The sequence below is a fragment of the Parasteatoda tepidariorum genome, chromosome 2 (genome assembly GCF_982258835.1).
Source record: "Parasteatoda tepidariorum strain Cologne lab strain chromosome 2, Ptep-v5.0, whole genome shotgun sequence".
Lineage (NCBI taxonomy): Eukaryota > Metazoa > Arthropoda > Arachnida > Araneae > Theridiidae > Parasteatoda > Parasteatoda tepidariorum.
In genome coordinates, this window is record NC_141756.1 from 38,241,571 (window position 1) to 38,265,239 (window position 23,669).

A 23,669-nucleotide genomic window follows, 5' to 3' on the forward strand; every position below is an offset into this window, starting at 1 on the left:
TAATTGCTGATCATTATAAATTATTAATTTCTCGTTCCTTTCTTTATTAAATACACTTTTGATTAACTTTTTAAGGGGTTTCTTTAAATTGTGGAACATTATGAATTCAAAAATATTTACGTAGTTTTGTACTTTCGTAGTATAAAAATGACTAGGGTACTCAAAACATTTCCTTTACTTTGAACATACAAATAATTTTGTCAAAAGGTACATCAAAAATGGCTGACAGTCTCAAAGAACGAATTAAGGAAGATGATAGGCGGAAGATAGGATCCTCAGTGATAGACGGATCATGAGTGAGAATCTCCTTGCCTTCAAGATAACCATGGCAGATTTTCGTGGTTTTCCTCTCTTTACAAGGAAAATCCACAAAGGCTATGTTTTATCCAGGAATTCTCTTGTCTTCTGGATTAGATTCAAAATTAAAAGTTTATGGGTTGAACATTGATAGTCGTAAAATTAGAATTGGATCAGCTGTTCATCGTTGGTTATAAAATAAATTTTGAAAAAGTGTCCATTGAACCATTAGAATTTATTTAAATTTTCACTGAAATAAAAATTTTTTTGATTGCCATTTTAGGAAATTTAACAGCTCGGATGTGAAATATTTTTTAAGTAAAGCAGAATGTTTATATGTATATTTGTATGTATATGCACCTTACACAAATCGGCTATTCTGAACATAAACGCACTAAATTTGGTGTACATGCGTTCGAAGATGCGGCGGACCTAGCTGTTCACGACCGGTTCCTTAGAGAGTTTTCCTTAGGATTTCATAAGTATTTTATAATATGAGAGATTTGACCTTGTATTTTTATTTAATAATACCAGATTTTACTAATTATTCCTGTTTGGTTTCTTGTGTAAATTAGCACAAGCAGGATCAAGAATGATAATTCTGTGTGACATCGGCAAATGGGATACTCTCAATTCGAGAAGAAGACCACTGATTCACAGCAACTTGCCCTATAAACACCTTAGCACTCCAGTCAACCAGAATCGATATCCATGATGCTGTCGCTAGCAGGTATCCAATTAGGATTTAAAAAGATCAAGAAAATCATGTATTTTTTTATTTATTTAAACATGTTTCTAACAAATTAAATAATTTTATGTCAACAAGAATCAAAATTAAATGAATAAAATCGAAATAGCTCGCAAAAAGTCAATTCATAGGAAAAATTGTGCTTAAGGTTAATTTTTCTTATTCGCTGCTGTTACTTATGCTATTTGACAACCATCTAGCCTGCTTGAAATCAAGCAAATTTTCAAGGCAGAAGGTGCGTTTCTAGTTTTTTCAGTGCCATGGACGGCACGTCCATGGCCAAGAATACGACTTCTGCCACACACACGTCACAGCCCGTTTCTCAGGAAGGATCCAATCATACTCCATTTATCCGCAGGTGGTAGTTTCGATCTGAACCAGAGAACGATCAATCACCAATTCAATATCCTCATAAGTATTGATCTGTTTTCAGAACTTGGAGGACCTTGTGACCCAGACAGTTTTAACGTGCAGCAGTCACCATTTAGTACACTGGGATTCTTCAGCGTTCGTCACTCGAACTCACGTTCTCACGAACACTAGCCCAACGCCCTACTAACCAAGCTATCCCGGTCTCACTGTGGTAAAAGAGTTTTACGGCCCCTCTTCCCTCTACATCAGGGTTTCTTAACCTGTGGTTCATGAACCCCTAAGGGGTCCATGAGTTATATTTTCGGGGTCCGCTGACTACTCCTAATTTTTAAAACGTTTGGAAGCCTTTCCATTGCTTGTAAATCGAACTATGGCAGCTATAATTCCGTTTGCTACAGTGTATCTTTGCGAAGCGGAATTTTCCACACTTGTGACAATAAAAATATAACATCGAAGTCGATTGAATGTTGAACATGATATACACGTTACTTTGTCGAAAACCATCCCCAAATTAAATTTATTAATTAAGGAAAAGCTGCAGCAACCTTCACATTAAAAATTTTAACTTTAAAAATTTGGTATACTATTAAAATAATAAAATTAAATGTTTTCTAATAATTGATGTTTTTTGCAATTATTTTTTTTCACAGGGGGGTGGTCCGTGACTTCTAAAAAATTTTTAAAAGGGGTCCATTATATCAAAAAGGTTAAGAAACACTGCTCTACATGATAGGGACAACTAGAGAAACACATCTGTTTTCTTACTACGGTATCAGATTTCGTATTCAAATCGTAAGGAGTAGCCACAATCTAGAAAGTCTGGTGCAAAAGTTATTATAAGGAGTAGTCCAATCTGGGAAGTCTGGTGGAAAATTTTAAGTAAAAAAGCATTCGAGTCTCTTACTTTTAATTTTATTTTTTTGCTTATTTTTTCATATCTAGAACTATTTTAGCGAATGAGAAAATATTAGTGCAGAAGTAAAAGAAAGGAAAAACTTTTATTTAAAAGTAACTTTTAACAATTACTTAATTTAAGGTAGGTTGGTAAGTAGTTTATTTACGTCGCACTAGAGCTACACAATGGGCTAAGCGCAACGGTCTGGGAAACATCCCTGAAGATGATCAGAAGGTATGCCATGTTAAATTTGATCCTCTGCAGAGTGGATGGCTCCCCTGCTTCGGTTGCTCGATGATCTGCACTCGAAGTCGAGCAATTTACAATAGAACAATTTAACAAAGACCAATTCCGCAGACTGAACAAATTGGTCACCCACCCGCTCAGTGACCACAGTCAGTGATGCCGGTGTTCTACTGGGAACCGTGTCTTTACGATCAGATCTGCGCGTCTATTTAATTTAATAATAATTGAAACATTTTCGTTATGTAATGAATTTTAAAATTATTCCATTTTTTTTCTTTTACTTTTTGCTCATAAAAGTTGAAAATAGGAGGATTTTGTGTCTTTTACAAAAATTGTTCATACCTCTCTATCCAAGTAACTTAAAACCAAAACTATTGAGCTGTTTCACTAAAATAAAAACATTTGTTGACTGACATTTTTCAAAAATGCTACAACTCGTATGAAAAGTATACAACACTATTTTAAAAAGTGATTCGAGTGAAAACTGCTTATTTTCCTAAAATATAGGTTCGATTACGGAAATTTGTTTAATGATTTTTTTTTTTAAACTTGAGCAATTTTTCCGTTAAAAATCTGTTTAATCTGTCTTATATGGATTTTATTTTTCAGATTTACAGTTTGATTCGAACACTACTTAATGAGGTTTGAAAGTCAGGAAAGTGAATAGACAAGAAAAAGTTATGGTCAAGCAAGCTTTTTATGGTGTTTATTATGAGTTTTTTTTTCTCAATATAGGTTTTTTATCGAAGCGCTATAAAAAAGAGGTCACTGACTTTAAATTATGATTATTTTCGAAACATAAAACGGTATTTTTTTTCCTCGCTTGGTTTCTTCAAAAATATTTTTTTAAATATAGAATTATAAGAGGCAGTATATGTTTCTCCTGCTATAAAATCAAGATCTTAAAAAAAGGGGAAATTTATAATTGAAAGATAAATATTATCATATATTGGGTTTTTAAGTATGTGGATATCTTTTGTTGTTATATTTCAGATAGGAAAAATTTTAATCAATCTTTTTAAATGAAATAATTTGAATAAAATAGTAACTGACCTATTTTTTAAAAAAAAACTGGATTAAACGCATGGTTTAGTGTAAATAATTACTGTTTAGTTTAAATTAAAACAAATATGAGACTAACATCTGAACTTTCACTTTTATTCAACGATTAAGGAAACATTAAACCTAGTTTTTGTTTAGTCCATTGTTGAAATTTAAACCTTGTCGCAAATTGGTTTTGACCAATGAACTTAATAAGGTATGTACGTTTAGTTACTTACTTTGATGTCAATTAATTGCTTAGGTCATATTCTTGACTTAAAATTTATTTCAGTGTGTAATGTAATACTATTTTTACATGTTACTTTGCTTTTAATACTGTAGTACGTTTTTTTTATTATTTGGTTTCAAACAGTGAAAATGAAAAATGGGGGATAAACAGTTCAGTGAATGGGAAGTTTTGCCTACCCGATTCATAATTGCACTTGTTTCTAATTTGTAACTAATTTTTAACTAAACTTAAAAAAGCAAATATTGAATCATGTAAAGATGATTCAATACTGATATCACAAACTTGCCATAATCATTCTATATTGACGACCTAATATATATATATACATTATAAAGCTTACAAAAAGAGAATATGAAAAATTACTTTGTATCTGTTACAAAAATTTTTCTTCGTGTTCGAAATTGGATAAAACATTTGAAGATAAAACAAAGAGGCAATATTTCCAACGGACAGAGATGAAATATAGGAAAATGATGCCAGGTGACTGATTTGACGATGGTCATGAATATGAAAACTTATAACGGAGTATTATTTCATGCGTTAGGAAGTTTCTTTTCAGAACTGAGATAATTAACCAATAGCAGAGAATTTAACTTTAATAGTTTGTAGTCAAATGGCTTCAAGGTATGCTGACATGTTGGATAAAAAATTATTTTGGGATTAGCGAAATTAAACTTATGTCTGGCAATCGATGATTTGATTTCCTTAGGGTCGATGATTTATCTGTTTTGTCATCCTTCTTACATTTTAAGATTAATTTTGATTCTCTCTATCTCAATATCTTCTAGTTTTGATAATGGAGTAAGACTTTTTAAAATTTCATTTAGTCTGTATAAGTCACTGTTTTTAATTTTCTTGAAAGTTGGAAACAGTGTGTATGCGATTCTAAATGATGTAGAATGGATAGTGCTTGAAAACTTTTTTATATTGCAGTTCCGTCAAAGATTACAATCTTTTCCTTTCCATCTTAGAATTATTGTTAATTTCAGATTTTTGTTTTCTCTTAAATTTTTGTTCTCAGCACAAATTTTTAATGATAAAGTTTTATTCAACTCTACAATACATTAAAAAAAATTTCTTTTAGCTGGAATAAATAAAGCCTAATATATTTTTTAACTTTTATGAATTTCTTCTCAAAAACACAGGTGATACTGACATTATGTGGTTAGTAATTTTGGATGGGTGGATTAATGCTATACCTTTTTCCGAAAAACAAGAAAGTTTAAGACATTTAACATTTTCTGTCTTTCTAAAAACTGAATTGTAAATGTTCATTTTTTAATTACTATTATTATTATAACTACTCGTTAAGCTTATTTGTAAAAATATTCATGTAATTTTAAAATTCATTAACCTATGTCTATTTTTTAGTTACTTTTTAAATTTTTCATATGAACTCTTAGAGTTTTTAAATAACTTAAAATATCAGAATTTTACTTCAAAAGAAATAATTTCTGGATTTCAAATCATGTAAAATAATTAGAAACTTGCATTAAAACATATTCATTTATTTTTCAAAATTTATAAAATTTAATAATTATAAAATGTAAAAACAAAATATACAAAATGCATTTATCGAGTAAACTAAAAAATAAAAAAATAATATTTTGGTATGAGCATAAAGATTAACATGGGTGCATATTTTTGAAAGACGTGAAATAATTTTCTGTGGTAACAGATATTCACCTTTAAAGTTGCTTAAAATATGTTTTTCATTTTAAATATGAGAAAAAAAATTATTATATTCTTTTTAATCTTCATAAAAAATATAAATCTTAAAGATTTATTTCAATTTTATTATTTCTTACTTCATAATTTTCTATCTAATACATACGCGTCATAGATTCATCAAACTTTTAATTGACGATAAATTTCTTCCTATCAGTCATAAACCTATTGTGACTTATATTGAGATCATGCAGAGGGCACCATTTGTAATTTCAGTGCTCTAGCTAGTTGAAAAGTGGTCGGAACCAGGAATAAAATATTTCTCTATCGAATACACAAAGGCGAGTTAGTAAAAATTAGTCTTTAAAATACAACGGAATTTCCAAAAATCTTTAGGCGAGTGTAGCACATTTTGCTTCTGACATAACCATAACATAATATAACCAAGTTAATTTTGCACCATGATGACTCAATTAAGGTACTGTAGTGCCATTTACTAGAAGTGGGTTTGATCCCAAGTGGCAGCTTGATGGCCACCCAGCAACATATTGATGGGTATTAGCTTCGCCGAGAATTAAAGGCGGTGTGTACGCAAAGCTGGTTACATTGCCGCTATCATGTTGTTGGTCGCAAAATTGTGGAGAATAAACCTAAATAACTTCCCTGGCCTAGAGCGGCTGTTGTGTGAATACTTTTCTTTTTTTACTTAGATACTTGAATTTAATAAAAATTAGCAAACAGTTTCTTACAAAACTCTTCAAAAACTAAAAACAATTTTAGTTTTATAAATTCTACGTACAGTTAAATCAACTTTCATTTGTTTTACTGCCAATTGCGCTTTACTCAAATTGAAAGTTTCCAACTTAGTAAAAATTACTTCACTGAGAGAAAAGTTTTGTCAAAATTACCAGTAAATTGTAACATTCAATTTATCATGTTTCTGACTCTATGGGAATACTAAAAAGCTCGATAATTTTTACCCAAGCATTTGGGTAGTAATTTTGATAAAATTAACATTAAAATATAATTTGTAATAAGTGTTAAATTTCGGTAATTGTGGTGAAATTTAGAAATTCCGTCACGATACCTTCGAGTATGACATAAGACACATTTGTTCTATCAAATTTATTTTTCAGTTTTATATTTTTTACTATTTGAAGAACTTTAATTTTTATAACCTGAATTTTCCTTAAACTGTTACCATATAAGCGAACCAAATAATTGGTTTAAATACCGTATATTTTGGTTTTTATTAACAATATTGTATATATATTTTTTTACCAGAAATATCATTTCCATACAGGATAATTTTTCATATTTTGTTCGGATTTAGACATTAAAAAATTAATAAACATTTTTATTTCACTTTTTAAAAATTAATAAGTATCTTTAGTTTCACTTTTTGTCTGCTAAAAATCTTTAATTAAAACAAAAATGAATGGAATTTATATCTAATTCCAAACCCATAGAAAATAACAGATCATTCAGTTTCTATTATTTTATGACCGTAACCTTCAGATGTTGGCGCGCAATTATTTTTTTTTCTTCTTTTGATGATAGTATTTTAACCATTGAAGCGTAGAATGAACTCTTCTATTAACTTCATACGATTCAATAAGAGAATAGTTCTAACTGGTTCGCTTGTTACAAAAGGAAATCTATTCTATTTGGAGGAGAATAGTTTTTCCAGAGATTTGTTCTATTCAGGTATTGTTCTGCGATCATTACCGGTTCCCATTTATGCTCGATTTACTGAGCGTTTGTTTGGTTATTTCTTAAACCCTTTCGTTTTTCTGCAGTTTAATGACTTTCCTGCAATTTTTTTAATGTAAAATTGGCTTAGTACTTTTCTGCTGGCTTATTGTTTTCAATCAGATTTAAAATTTAAAAACTTCCAAAGGTAGTTGATTTGAAACTCACATTAAGTCTTTTTTTTTTATTTCATCGTGAAATCAATGCCCTGCAGATTCTCTTTATGGTTCAATAGGAGTATTTAAAAATAAATTATTTGTCTTTTATGGTAAAAAAGTAGTTTTAGAATTTTTTTATGATTAATGTAAAAGTCCGTAGATATATAGGGTGGTTATAAAATAAATTTGTCTACATATGACCCTTTGTGAGGGAAAAAAACAGAATAAAATTTTGTGTAAATTTATGAGACAGCATGCACTTAAAAATTAGTATTCAAAACGATTATGCTGCACTCGCGATCTAGGTTAAAATGACAAAATTGCAAACTTTTTAAACAGCAACACTTACTTTTTCTCATTGATTGGCGATCAGCACAGCAAAAAGCACGAAATGAAAGCTGCTATGATATTTTTGGCATAAATAATGGCGAAGTTGGAAGGAGAGCAAGACACAGCATGTATGTTCTTTTTATTTCGCCAGGATCAGAGCACATTAACATTTTAGTAGAGATATATCACTAAAACTACAAAGCTACATATAATTCACTTTTCTTTATCTCTGCTTAGTTTCCTTGTTTTTCACGCCAAAAACACCGTTCCAACTCTATATCTATTTCTTTTTCTGTGAACTTCATGTTCCGGTGAAAAAAAGTAAAGTTTCTAATTAAAAATTTATAAATTTTGTCACTGTTACCATAACCGCCAGAGCTATATAAGCTATAGAGAGAGCTATATTTATAATTTTCAGGTACATTTTTTTTACAAAATTCTATTCCATTCTTTTTTACGGAATATCCTCCAAATTGTCGAATTATTCTATCATTAAATTGTATTTTTATGATATGGTTTCACATAAACTATGTAAAAAAGTGAATTTAATAACTTTTACTGAATATGCAATCAGAAAAAGAAAATTTTTGATAACTTGTTCCTTATTTGTAAAATTAATTCTGAAAAAAAAAACTTACAAAGAGTTAAAAGTAAGACGTAATTATCTTAAGGAAAGAAATTGAATGCCCGTCAATTTAAAGTAGTCAATGTTAGATTTATCCATGGAAAAGATACTTGTACTTTAAAACTTTAAAAAACTCAAATGGGAAGTCCTATTTCACCAGACGTATTATCCCGACATTGCTCGCTCAGACATTCACTTGGTAAGGGCATAGACGCGTGGTCTCTTTAAACAACGTTTCTTTTTTTTTTTTGCAAGAAAGAAAAAAATAGCTTGATTCTTGGATTGTTTTTAAAAACAAGTTCTTATTTCAACACGAAAATTAAATGCTGTTAGATATATTTATGGCTAGTAATAAGCAATACTTTGAGCAATCAATGAGAAAACTTTTTTTAAGTTTAATATAGCTCCAATTTTAAAGGAGAGTTGCCTAAATCGTAACACTTTTCACATTTTAATTTTTATCAGTTTCATAATACTGACAATTGCATTCGAAATATTTTAATAATAAAGTTATTTTTTAAAGTATGAGATTTCAAAACATAAAACAAAAAACTATTAATGAATCTGTTAAATTATTTTATATATTGATTTTTAAAAAATATGTATCAACTGTTCTTATTTTACAGTTTTATTATCAGTATTTAAAAATAAAAACTGAGTATATTTTATTAAAATCTTTGTTAATAAAACAGTTTAATCATTTGAATTTTACAATATAATATTTGACTACCGAATTATTTTTTATTTTATTTCATTACTTGGCTTAATTTTCAGAATACACTTTAAAATAAAATGTTTGCTTAAACATTAAAAAAAATAATTTGAACTTAGGTGTTAACACAATAACTATTTATTTGAACACAGCCATCCTTAACAGGATCCAATTATTCAAATAATACAGTTTAAAATTAAATTTCTACTTGTATCTTACAAGTGCAAAGAATAACTTAAATTGCAATATTAACACAATAATTATTACCGCGGACGCAGCCATCCTTAAGATATCATTCATACTTAAATTTTTATTTACATGTACAAAGAATAACTTAAATTGAGGTATCAACTACAGATTAATTATCTACATGAACCCAGTTTTTCCTGAGATGACTCAATTGATCTCAAATTATCATTTAAATTTAAATTTATACTTACATGTACAAAAAATGACTTAAATTGTGGTTTTAACTACTGATTAAATTATCTATACATGAACCTATTTTCCCTAAGATGATTCAATTACTCCCATAATAAAAAATAAAATTTAATTTCTATTTTTATGTTCAAAAAACAATAAATGTTGCTGTGTTAACAACACAGTAGTTATGAACATGAACCCAGTCATCTTTAAGATGACCTATAAATTATTCTCATAATACCATTTAAAATTAAATTTCTACTTGTACAAAGGATAAACAAGGATGAACAAAGGATAAATTGCGGTGTTAACAACACAATAATTATTCATACGAACCCAGTCATCCTTAAGAAGACCCAAGCATAGCGTTTAATTCTACTTAATTCATTAATTAAAATTCAGGTCACACTCTAACTCTCTTGCTGTGTTAAAATAATAGAAAGTGTTATATTTTGAAAAAGGAAATGTCGTATTTTCAAGCAGAACTAAAGAGAATGCTAATTCTTTCTAATAGCTGTCAACATTGACCAACGCATTAATATATCTGTTGTTGTTTTCATGAAAAGAAAAATCAATCAATCTTTGTTTATGAGGCTTATGAAAGCTTAAGGTGCTATCCGAATAAATCAATGTAAATAAACTGTTCTTAATAGGCGGAATTCCGGTAGTAAAATGTTCCTTGTGATTTAAGCTGGTCCGGAAGTCTTTTTGGAATTACAATACAAGGAATTGAAAGTTTACTGAGAAAAAAATGGCGTATAGCAATTACAAGATATTATTTTATTTGAACTTAAAACTTATTACGTTCTGAGTAGAAAATTACTCATATTTCTTTTTCTTATGCAATTATAATTGTTATAATTTCATTAGTTTAGCAGTAATTAGTTAAAAATTAGCTGAAATTCTTTAAAATTTAAAATTTTTACATATTATTAAATAAATAATTTAATAATATTCATTTAATTAAAATAATTTATTTCTTGTTATTAAAATTTCGTTTAAAAAATTTTTTTAAAAAGATGTTATTGAGAGAACAGGAAAATAATTGTATTATTCTAGAAAAAATAAATATATTATTCAAAAAAATTATTGCATTTTCAGTTATAAAAAAGAATATTAACTTTTGTTTAAATCAGTTGTATAGATAAATGTTGATCCGATTTCATTTGATAACTATGTAAAATATTTTTAAAATTAAATCATATGTCGTAAAATTAAAAAATAAATTACTTACCCATGAAAATACAAAGTGCTTAATTAAAAATGTTGTCATTACTTAAAATTAATCAAACATACTCAATTTTTTAAATCTATTTATATCTATTCAATACTTTGTCATTTTAAACACACTGCCAAAAAATTAGGCTCAGCATAATAGCATAATATTGTTACTTGGGATGTAATATTAAACTATTTTTCCATTCACTTTTAACCGTAATTTCAAATCATTGTATTGCTGAATAATAGCAAATTAGATTAGCGTTATGGTTACGTAAGAAAAACTATGTCATTAATATAATATAATTTAACTGCACTTTACCTACGAACTTAAGGAACATGTCCGAACATCCATGAGTGTCCATGGGTATCTTGCGCGAAATAAAAAATTTTAATAAGAAGAACTTATAATGCAATGATCGGATTTATGCACAGAATAGCTATCTTCATTAATTGAACACGTTAGAAATATGCTAATAAGCTAATGCGCATGATTAGGTAAATTATAAATCCACACAAAACCTTTTATACGTAAAAAGTTTTTTTTTTCCTTCCATGTTTGGGACACACCTTCAATTTGAAAAATACTGATGTCAGGATAGCAGCGAAAATCGGTCGAATTCGAAATATTTTTGGAACTATTTGAAAAAAAAAAGTCAACATTCCTTTTCACATTACCCAAAAATGATTTAATAGCAAAATATTTCAATAATAATTTTTTTTATAATTTGAAGAAGCAACAACCAAAGAAAAAGATTTAATTTTGCAAAGTATAAAAACTTTTGCTGCATCTTTAACTTGTTGAATTTTAATAATAAATAAGAGAGAAATAAATCGAATATTTTCTAAGACATAAGAACTCAAAAATAATTATTTTTATTTAGAATTTTTTTATTTTTAATTTCTTAAACAAATTTCACTATTGTGCGTTTTTCGACCATTAACGAACCATTTGCTTAAATTTAAATTCAACATGTATTTTATAAGTTTTCGGCCATTGTTAATTTAAATAATCACACTTAGCTTTTTCTATGATATGATAATAAAAATTTGTAGAAAAGAGCATCTTTAATTATAAAAATCCGACAGTTATGTCGAGTTTAATCTGAAGGGCAACGAAAAAAATTGTGCCCTTGATTATTGATGAAAAAATTCTGACAAGCTGAAGTCTTAAGCAATTTACGAGTTATTTCATTTTAACTATAGATGCTATGAGAACAAAAACGTAACGAAAAATAATAAAATCATTTAATAAGCATTTTCTCTTTTGCCTAATGTACTTACAAATAAAAATACGAAGTAACTTATTTACTTACAGCTCATATTGATGGTCACTATTTTACTTCCTCAGACTTCTCTAGTTCTCTAAATGTTTTCATCTTTAAACCTGTATGAAATATTGAATTTAACTAACAAAGCTAAAAAGAAAACAGATTTCTTGTAATAGTTTTGTTAAACATGTATTTAGCGATAGAGGAAAATTAATTCATCTTGTTCATGTGGATTTTGAAGGCTTAAGATGTTAAAGGAATAAATCTAAGTGTTTAATTTGTTCGTAACAGGCGGAAATCTGTTAATAATACGCCTTACGCTAAATTTATGTTTGTCCGGAAGTGTTCGATTTCATTAAACATTGCATAATTTCAATGACTGCTGATTTGTCACGATAATTTTATAAATATTATATTATTTATATGTTAATCTTATAATATTCAGGAAATATGCTGATCGAAATTTGCGATAAACTTGGGATAAAAAAATTGCTTCAAATTGGTAACTTATTTTGAAAATTGCTTCTGGGAAATATGCATTGAATATGTATTAAATATTATTAAAAGCGTATTTATCGTATTTTCTAAAATTGTTATTCCAAACATTTTATAGAAAAATTAAAATATGTAAGATATTGTTTGCTAACAAATGTTAAATATAACATTCATTTTGCTTTTTAATGAATGGAAAATATTTTATAAGTCAATAACTACTGTGCATTTTTAAATATCATTTTAAATAAAAAAGAATTTCATGAAAGAGTAAAATTTATTTTACTTTTTCTTCTAGAGACATAATTATTTGTCAAAATACTCATAATTTTAAAATCTATAATTTTTGTGGCACTTCAATTTTTTTGAAAGATAGATTCTATTTTTCAAATATTTCTTTTAAAAAGTTAATATGATTTATTTAACATAATAAGTTAATATGATTTATTTAAAAAAAAAACATATAATTTATTTATCCATTGATAATTGTGAAATGGTAACTATATATGATTATCATAAATAGTTCCCATTTCGCGACTTTCAATAGCTATGTATTATTATGATATCTGCATTGTAATTTAATACCATAAAACTATTTAATAATACAGTTGCAGCACTTTAAGTTTCATGCCTTTAATTTCTAAACGAGAAAAAAAATGGAAAAAAGGGCAATATTATTATAAAATAGCATGATGAAAAGTTTATTACTAAATATTACAGAAAAGTATCATTAAATTAGGAATATTAATAGTTTACCAGTGAATACCGTTATAACCTTTTTTTAAAATTTATGCTTATGGCAGCCAAATTTTATTTGTTTATTAATAGTCTTGACCGGTGGTTTTTCAGTCCAATGAGCAAGCCTTGACAGCATTCAGATACTGTACAGGTTTAGACAGTTTAATAATTCCTTTTATTCCTGTCCTATAATATCAGCAGAAGGCAGTACAATAAAGGGTGTTCATTCAAGACTTCCAGTTTGATTTTTTTAGGACATTGGGTGAATACAGAGACGTCCAAGACAGAGGTGAACTACATCAGTTGAGTGGAATAAATCAATCAATTGTCGTTAGCACCATTCCTATTTGACGATTCACATTCCCACAACAAAAACGTAATCCTATTGGTTGTTATCTGCACCTGATTGATCATTGATGGATATCCAGTGTACAGGTAAGTGAAGCGCCGTCATCTCAGACATCTTTATAAGATTGTTAGACTTAAAAACAATAAGATTTTTCTCTTTAACGATTCAGATTAAAATCATCTGAATCTTTACAAAAGTTAATGTTATCTGAAAAAAGTTAATGTCAAATCCGACTTGCTGTAAATAATAGTTGTTTATTATACATTTTAGGTGGCGCATGGGAGTAAGACCAATAAATAATTGTTGAGAAGTACTAAGAGCAACTGCTGACAGTGGATCAACAAATAATGCATCTTCTTTACTGCTTTTCATTATGTGTAACATCTTAACTGCAAAAACTCTTCAAACGTTAAAAGAAAAAATCAATCGTATTCTATTGTCTTTCCAAATTATATTTTCATATATTCTGTCCTGCTGTAGTATTCTGCTGTTATGAGTTTTAGGTCAGTTTGCAGGCAAATAAGACCAAAACATTATTATACCTTTATTTTGAAAACGTAGAAAAAGTGAAAAGTAAAATAACAAAATTATTTCGACGGAAAAAGATAATTATTCCGTTAAGTAAATCAAAATCAACCTTATAGTTTTCCTTGAAGAAAATTCACATAATTTCTATGAACAAGAAATAATTTTAAAATGTTTTCAGACAGCTACAGGAAATGATTTAAAAAACTTATTGATGAAATACGTCTTATTTGGTTTGAAATCAAAGCATTAAGACTTACAATCTCTATAAATGAGAAAATATTCATGTTGAATTATCTATACTCATCCCATAAAATTAAAACTCAATTATTCAAAAACGAAATAGATTTTTTAAAGTTTTTTTCTTTATAATTGATTATGGTTTTTTATTATCAACTTTAAAACAATCTTTCCAAATCAAGCAAGAATTATTGATAATTGTCTTAGATTATTATATTTCGAGTAGGAAATAAGGAATAAAATATCAAATTCTCTCAGTAAAATGTATTTGCATTATTTTCTCTAAAATATATTCAAAAAAAAGAAAAAAAGTTCCCCATAAAAAAAAATTTTAAGATTTTTTTTTTCAAATAGTCCATTTATTTCTAGATTTTCTTTTAAAAAAATTGTGGGTGTTTTTGAGCTGTTATTTTATTATTAAATCATCTATATATTTTTTTGCAGACATTTCTTAATAATTTTGAAATTTTAAGTTTCATTTCTTCTCATCATTGTCACACCATCTGTAGATACCGACAACTGGTCAATGTGAGTGCATTTTTGAAAGTAATATGGGATATTTTTTGAAGTATTCGTAATAAATAATTCTGTAAGAAATATAAAAGCATTTTTTAAAGATATATTTTTTTACAGATTTATAACTCACGTATCAAAAGATGCAAAAATATTTTTAAAGCAATTCAATATGTCTTTTTTTATTTAATTTGATAACCATCAAAAAATATTAAATAGAAAAGTATATACACATTTTTTTAATCAATTTATAATGATCTGTGAAGTTTAAAAAGGCAGAATAACAAATTTAAAATAAATCGATTAAATAGTTCTCGAGTAAATCATATATCAAAAGATGCAAAAAATATTTTTAATTTTTAAAAAAAAAATTTCATTTTTATATTTAGAGACAATTGGGTTGAGTTCAATCAAATTTTGGATTGAGTAAATTAAATTTAAACTATAATTAAAAAAAATAAAATTATGTCTATGGACATACAATTATTTAATTGAAAGTTATTAAATGTTCCGCTTTCAGACAATGCAACATATTTCAAATGATTATATTGGTGAACGTGGAAATGGATGAATCTTACTTGACTTTTAAATTCACTTTAAAAGTCAAGTAAGATATTCATCCATTCCCTGAGATTATTTTCAAGTACAAGTTCGTTTCACTAATTCAAGTAATCTTCTTATAAAAGCTTCTAATCTTGTAAGAAATTTGAGTTAATAAAATATTTTAAAAATTATCATCGTGATTTGTTAATAATGGTATTTTTATTCTATAACATAATCTTGCTCAGATTTAAAAAAAATTTTTATTATAAATATTTGTTTTGACTGCAATAAAAAAATAAGGCATTTTTTCTACGAATTTAATTAAAAATACGAAATGTTCATTATAACAAACGATAATATATGGCGTTGTTTTTAGAGGAGAGAATGGAAAACGCAACTTCATAAAGAGCAAATGCTTTCTATCTGTCGACCGAGATCAGTGACGTTATCATGTGATGCAGCTGCTTAGAGTTCTAGGTCAAGGGTCAGCAACGTGCATCTCTTTTGATGTAAGGTTTCAGCTCTAAAGTTCCATACGAAAAAATTTATAATTATTATTAAAACAAAGTCAGAAATCGGCATGAGAAGTTGGCATATAGAGTGATGACGAACTTTTGGTCGACAAATTCGTGTGAGCAAGCGTTCTTTTGCATGAATATAATAAAAAGCAAAGTTAGAAGTTAACTATCAAATAAAAATCAAGAGCCGTGCTTGAAACTAAGAAAAAAGTTGTAAGAATGATTTAATTACACATTTAAAAGTCATGCAAGTGTATGATCCCATTAAAGTAACCATCTATATTTGAGTTTTTATATGAATAAATGTTAGTCCATATTCAAAGCCGTTTATTTTAAATTCAAAATCAAATATATATAAGCAAATACTATAATATTCAATCGAAAATTTTAAGTGGCTCTTTAAAGGCTGCAAATTATGCAAATGGTATCATCTTTGACTCTTCCGTTTCAATACGTTGCCCAACCTTAGTCAAGGTTGTTGGATGTCCTGGGGTTCAGTTCTCTGTTCGTTTATGTTGAGCATGCATCCGCATTTAGCACGATGTCGATAATGAGGAACCGGAGGAGTCCGGATTTACCAGGTCTTCTAAGGAGGAGCGAACCAGCCCAGGCCGGAAACGGAGCAGGCGAAAGTTCCCGCATTGTGCAGTATTGGGACAGGGCTTGTGAATAGAGAACAGTTGGCAGCCAAATCAATACAGTCAGACAAAGCCTTTTTAATGATTGTTTCTTATAATTATCTTTTTCAGCGTATTTTTGAAGTTAAGTTTATTTTAAAACTTATTAACATTAAAATAATTATTAGTAACATTAATATCAATTAATAAAATACAATGAAAATTATCACTGATTTTTGTTAATTATCTTTACTATCTAGCATTATCTGTCAATATGTAGTAAGATATTTTTGAATCATAAATATATATTATTTATTTATGTTTTTTGTATTATTATTATTTTTTTTAACTTTAATAAAATTATCAAACATATTTTTTCTTCGATCAAAATTAAGAAAATAAAATATCTATCATATGAAATGATAATAGATGACCATGTTTTAATAAAGAATAATACAAATCACCTCTTTATAAACCTCAGATGTTTTCTACCTGTCGACCGGGATCAGTGGCGTGGTCTTGTAATCCAGCTACTTGGAGGTCAAGGCTGTTGGATGTCTTGAGGTTGGGAGTTCTGTCCTCTGTTCGTCTATGTTGAGCAGGCGTCCGCATTAAGCACGATGTCGATATGGTGGAACCGGAGGAGTCCGGAGTTACCAAGTCGTCTAAGGAGGAGCGAACCAGCCCAGGCCGGAAACGGAGCAGGCGAAAATTCCCGCATTGTGCAGTAATGGGACAGCGCTTGTGAATAGAGAACAGTTGGCAGCCAAATTAATACAGGCAGACACAGCCTTTTTAATGATTGTTTCTTATAATTATCTTTTTCTGCGTATTTTTGAAGTTAATTTTATTTTAAAACTTATTAACATTAATATAATTATTAGTAACATTAATATCAATTAATAAAATACAATGAAAATTATTACTAATTTTTGTTAATTATTTTTTTAACTAGCATTACATGGCAATATGTACTAAGATATTTTTTGAATTATAAATATATATTATTTATTTATGTATTTATTATTATTATTATTTTTACTACCTAGCATTATCTGGCAATATGTACTAAGATATTTTTGAATCATAAATATATATTATTTATTTATGTATTTATTATTATCATTATTTTTTTAGCTTCAATAAAATTATCAAGCATATTTTTTCTATGAACAAAATTAGGAAAATGAAATATTTATCATATAAAATGATAATAGATGACCATGTTTTAATAAAGGATAATAGAAATCACCACTTTATAAACCTCAGATGTTTTCTACCAGTCGACCGGGATCAGTGGCGTGGTCTTGTAATCCAGCTACTTGGAGGTCAAGGCTGTTGGATGTCTTGAGGTTGGGAGTTCTGTCCTCTGTTCGTCTATGTTGAGCAGGCGTCCGCATTAAGCACGATGTCGATATGGTGGAACCGGAGGAGTCCGGAGTTACCAAGTCGTCTAAGGAGGAGCGAACCAGCCCAGGCCGGAAACGGAGCAGGCGAAAGTTCCCGCATTGTGCAGTAATGGGACAGCGCTTGTGAATAGAGAACAGTTGGCAGCCAAATTAATACAGGCAGACACAGCCTTTTTAATGATTGTTTCTTATAATTATCTTTTTCTGCGTATTTTTGAAGTTAATTTTATTTTAAAACTTATTAACATTAATATAATTATTAGTAACATTAATATCAATTAATAAAATACAATGAAAATTATTACTGATTTTTGTTAACTATTTTTAATATCTAGCATTACATGGCAATATGTACTAAGATATTTTTTGAATTATAAATATATATTATTTATTTATGTATTTATTATTATTATTATTTTTACTACCTAGCATTATCTGGCAATATGTACTAAGATATTTTTGAATCATAAATATATATTATTTATTTATGTATTTATTATTATCATTATTTTTTTAGCTTCAATAAAATTATCAAGCATATTTTTTCTATGAACAAAATTAGGAAAATGAAATATTTATCATATAAAATGATAATAGATGACCATGTTTTAATAAAGGATAATAGAAATCACCACTTTATAAACCTCAGATGTTTTCTACCAGTCGACCGGGATCAGTGGCGTGGTCTTGTAATCCAGCTACTTGGAGGTCCAGGCTGTTGGATATCTTGAGGTTGGGAGTTCTGTCCTCTGTTCGTCTATGTTGAGCAGGCGTCCGCATTAAGCACGATGTCGATATGGTGGAACCGGAGGAGTCCGGAGTTACCAGGTCGTCTAAGGAGGAGCGAACCAGCCCAGGCCGGAAACGGAGCAGGCGAAAGTTCCCGCATTGTGCAGTAATGGGACATCGCTTGTGAATAGAGAACAGTTGGCAGCCCAATCAATACAGTCAGACACAGCCTTTTTAATGATTGTTTCTTATAATTATCTTTTTCTGCGTATTTTTGAAGTTAATTTTATATTAAAACTTATTAACATTAATATAATTATTAGTAACATTAATATCTATTAATAAAATACAATGAAAATTATTACTGATTTTTGTTAATTATTTTTACTATCTAGCATTACATGGCAATATGTACTAAGATATTTTTTGAATTATAAATATATATTATTTATTTATGTATTTATTATTATTATTATTTTTACTATCTAGCATTATCTGACAATATGTACTAAGATATTTTTGAATCATAAATATATATTATTTATTTATGCATTTATGATTATCATTATTTTTTTAGCTTCAATAAAATTATCAAGCATATTTTTTCTATGAACAAAATTAGGAAAATGAAATATTTATCATATAAAATGATAATAGATGACCATGTTTTAATAAAGGATAATAGAGATCACCACTTTATAAACCTCAGATGTTTTCGACCTGTCACCCGGGATCAGTGGCGTGGTCTTGTAATCCAGCTACTTGGAGGTCCAGGCTGTTGGAAGTCTTGAGGTTGGGAGTTCTGTCCTCTGTTCGTCTATGTTGAGCAGGCGTCCGCATTAAGCACGATGTCGATATGGTGGAACCGGAGGAGTCCGGAGTTACCAGGTCGTCTAAGGAGGAGGGAACCAGCCCAGGCCGGAAACGGAGCAGGCGAAAGTTTCCGCATTGTGCAGTAATGGGACATCGCTTGTGAATAGAGAACAGTTGTCAGCCCAATCAATACAGTCAGACACAGCCTTTTTAATGATTGTTTCTTATAATTATCTTTTTCTGCGTATTTTTGAAGTTAATTTTATTTTAAAACTTATTAACATTAATATAATTATTAGTAACATTAATATCAATTAATAAAATACAATGAAAATTATTACTGATTTTTGTTAATTATTTTTACTATCTAGCATTACATGGCAATATGTACTAAGATATTTTTTGAATTATAAATATATATTATTTATTTATGTATTTATTATTATTATTATTTTTACTATCTAGCATTATCTGACAATATGTACTAAGATATTTTTGAATCATAAATATATATTATTTATTTATGTATTTATTATTATCAATATTTTTTTAGCTTCAATAAAATTATCAAGCATATTTTTTCTATGAACAAAATTAGGAAAATGAAATATTTATCATATAAAATGATAATAGATGACCATGTTTTAATAAAGGATAATAGAAATCACCACTTTATAAACCTCAGATAATTTCGACCCGTCGACCGGGATCAGTGGCGTGGTCTTGTAATCCAGCTACTTGGAGAACAAGGCTCTTGGAAGTCTTGAGGTTGGGAGTTCTGTCCTCTGTTCGTCTATGTTGAGCAGGCGTCCGCATTAAGCACGATGTCGATATGGTGGAACCGGAGGAGTCCGGAGTTACCAGGTCGTCTAAGGAGGAGCGAACCAGCCCAGGCCGGAAACGGAGCAGGCGAAAGTTCCCGCATTGTGCAGTAATGGGACATCGCTTGTGAATAGAGAACAGTTGGCAGCCCAATCAATACAGTCAGACACAGCCTTTTTAATGATTGTTTCTTATAATTATCTTTTTCTGCGTATTTTTGAAGTTAATTTTATTTTAAAACTTATTACCATTAATATAATTATTAGTAACATTAATATCAATTAATAAAATACAATGAAAATTATTACTGATTTTTGTTAATTATTTTTACTATCTAGCATTACATGGCAATATGTACTAAGATATTTTTTGAATTATAAATATATATTATTTATTTATGTATTTATTATTATTATTATTTTTACTATCTAGCATTATCTGACAATATGTACTAAGATATTTTTGAATCATAAATATATATTATTTATTTATGTATTTATTATTATCAATATTTTTTTAGCTTCAATAAAATTATCAAGCATATTTTTTCTATGAACAAAATTAGGAAAATGAAATATTTATCATATAAAATGATAATAGATGACCATGTTTTAATAAAGGATAATAGAAATCACCACTTTATAAACCTCAGATGTTTTCGACCCGTCGACCGGGATCAGTGGCGTGGTCTTGTAATCCAGCTACTTGGAGAACAAGGCTCTTGGAAGTCTTGAGGTTGGGAGTTCTGTCCTCTGTTCGTCTATGTTGAGCAGGCGTCCGCATTAAGCACGATCACGATATGGTGGAACCGGAGGAGTCCGGAGTTACCAGGTCGTCTAAGGAGAAGCGAACCAGCCCAGGCCAGAAACGGAGCAGGCGAAAGTTCCCGCATTGTGCAGTAATGGGACAGCGCTTGTGAATAGAGAACAGTTGTCAGCCCAATCAATACAGTCAGACCAGCCTTTTTAATGATTGTTTCTTATAATTATCTTTTTCTGCGTATTTTTGAAGTTAATTTTATTTTAAAACTTATTAACATTAATATAATTATTAGTAACATTAATATCAATTAATAAAATACAATGAAAATTATTACTGATTTTTGTTAATTATTTTTACTATCTAGCATTACATGGCAATATGTACTAAGATATTTTTTGAATTATAAATATATATTATTCATTTATGTATTTATTATTATTTTTACTATCTAGCATTATCTGGAAATATGTACTAAGATATTTTTGAATCATAAATATATATTATTTATTTATGTATTTATTATTATCAATATTTTTTTAGCTTCAATAAAATTATCAAGCATATTTTTTCTATGAACAAAATTAGGAAAATGAAATATTTATCATATAAAATGATAATAGATGACCATGTTTTAATAAAGGATAATAGAAATCACCACTTTATAAACCTCAGATGTTTTCGACCCGTCGACCGGGATCAGTGGCGTGGTCTTGTAATCCAGCTACTTGGAGGTCCAGGCTGTTGGAAGTCTTGAGGTTGGGAGTTCTGTCCTCTGTTCGTCTATGTTGAGCAGGCGTCCGCATTAAGCACGATGTCGATATGGTGGAACCGGAGGAGTCCGGAGTTACCAGGTCGTCTAAGGAGAAGCGAACCAGCCCAGGCCAGAAACGGAGCAGGCGAAAGTTCCCGCATTGTGCAGTAATGGGACAGCGCTTGTGAATAGAGAACAGTTGTCAGCCCAATCAATACAGTCAGACACAGCCTTTTTAATGATTGTTTCTTATAATTATCTTTTTCTGCGTATTTTTGAAGTTAATTTTATTTTAAAACTTATTAACATTAATATAATTATTAGTAACATTAATATCAATTAATAAAATACAATGAAAATTATTACTGATTTTTGTTAATTATTTTTACTATCTAGCATTACATGGCAATATGTACTAAGATATTTTTTGAATTATAAATATATATTATTTATTTATGTATTTATTATTATTATTATTTTTACTATCTAGCATTATCTGACAATATGTACTAAGATATTTTTGAATCATAAATATATATTATTTATTTATGCATTTATGATTATCATTATTTTTTTAGCTTCAATAAAATTATCAAGCATATTTTTTCTATGAACAAAATGAGGAAAATGAAATATTTATCATATAAAATGATAATAGATGACCATGTTTTAATAAAGGATAATAGAGATCACCACTTTATAAACCTCAGATGTTTTCGACCTGTCGACCGGGATCAGTGGCGTGGTCTTGTAATCCAGCTACTTGGAGGTCCAGGCTGTTGGAAGTCTTGAGGTTGGGAGTTCTGTCCTCTGTTCGTCTATGTTGAGCAGGCGTCCGCATTAAGCACGATGTCGATATGGTGGAACCGGAGGAGTCCGGAGTTACCAGGTCGTCTAAGGAGGAGGGAACCAGCCCAGGCCGGAAACGGAGCAGGCGAAAGTTTCCGCATTGTGCAGTAATGGGACATCGCTTGTGAATAGAGAACAGTTGTCAGCCCAATCAATACAGTCAGACACAGCCTTTTTAATGATTGTTTCTTATAATTATCTTTTTCTGCGTATTTTTGAAGTTAATTTTATTTTAAAACTTATTAACATTAATATAATTATTAGTAACATTAATATCAATTAATAAAATACAATGAAAATTATTACTGATTTTTGTTAATTATTTTTACTATCTAGCATTACATGGCAATATGTACTAAGATATTTTTTGAATTATAAATATATATTATTTATTTATGTATTTATTATTATTATTATTTTTACTATCTAGCATTATCTGACAATATGTACTAAGATATTTTTGAATCATAAATATATATTATTTATTTATGTATTTATTATTATCAATATTTTTTTAGCTTCAATAAAATTATCAAGCATATTTTTTCTATGAACAAAATTAGGAAAATGAAATATTTATCATATAAAATGATAATAGATGACCATGTTTTAATAAAGGATAATAGAAATCACCACTTTATAAACCTCAGATAATTTCGACCCGTCGACCGGGATCAGTGGCGTGGTCTTGTAATCCAGCTACTTGGAGAACAAGGCTCTTGGAAGTCTTGAGGTTGGGAGTTCTGTCCTCTGTTCGTCTATGTTGAGCAGGCGTCCGCATTAAGCACGATGTCGATATGGTGGAACCGGAGGAGTCCGGAGTTACCAGGTCGTCTAAGGAGGAGCGAACCAGCCCAGGCCGGAAACGGAGCAGGCGAAAGTTCCCGCATTGTGCAGTAATGGGACATCGCTTGTGAATAGAGAACAGTTGGCAGCCCAATCAATACAGTCAGACACAGCCTTTTTAATGATTGTTTCTTATAATTATCTTTT

General features: G+C 28.9%; 9 non-coding genes and 1 pseudogene across 9 annotated transcripts; all 10 read left to right on the forward strand.

Moving 5' to 3' along the window:
* Positions 1-16,360: 16,360 nt before the first annotated feature.
* On the forward strand, positions 16,361-16,641 carry LOC147815185 (signal recognition particle RNA; annotated as a pseudogene).
* Positions 16,642-17,039: 398 nt separating this feature from the next.
* LOC147815186 (signal recognition particle RNA) lies at positions 17,040-17,337 on the forward strand. Its single transcript, XR_015432185.1, has one exon.
* Positions 17,338-17,827: 490 nt separating this feature from the next.
* Positions 17,828-18,125, forward strand: LOC147815187 (signal recognition particle RNA). The gene has a single exon (XR_015432180.1).
* A 491-nt stretch (positions 18,126-18,616) lies between these two features.
* LOC147815188 (signal recognition particle RNA) lies at positions 18,617-18,914 on the forward strand. The gene has a single exon (XR_015432171.1).
* A 491-nt stretch (positions 18,915-19,405) lies between these two features.
* Positions 19,406-19,703, forward strand: LOC147815189 (signal recognition particle RNA). The gene has a single exon (XR_015432204.1).
* A 493-nt stretch (positions 19,704-20,196) lies between these two features.
* LOC147815190 (signal recognition particle RNA) lies at positions 20,197-20,492 on the forward strand. Its single transcript, XR_015432199.1, has one exon.
* Positions 20,493-20,985: 493 nt separating this feature from the next.
* On the forward strand, positions 20,986-21,280 carry LOC147815191 (signal recognition particle RNA). The gene has a single exon (XR_015432214.1).
* Positions 21,281-21,765: 485 nt separating this feature from the next.
* On the forward strand, positions 21,766-22,063 carry LOC147815192 (signal recognition particle RNA). Its single transcript, XR_015432189.1, has one exon.
* Positions 22,064-22,554: 491 nt separating this feature from the next.
* LOC147815193 (signal recognition particle RNA) lies at positions 22,555-22,852 on the forward strand. The gene has a single exon (XR_015432196.1).
* A 493-nt stretch (positions 22,853-23,345) lies between these two features.
* LOC147815194 (signal recognition particle RNA) lies at positions 23,346-23,641 on the forward strand. The gene has a single exon (XR_015432200.1).
* The last annotated feature ends 28 nt before the right edge of the window (positions 23,642-23,669 follow it).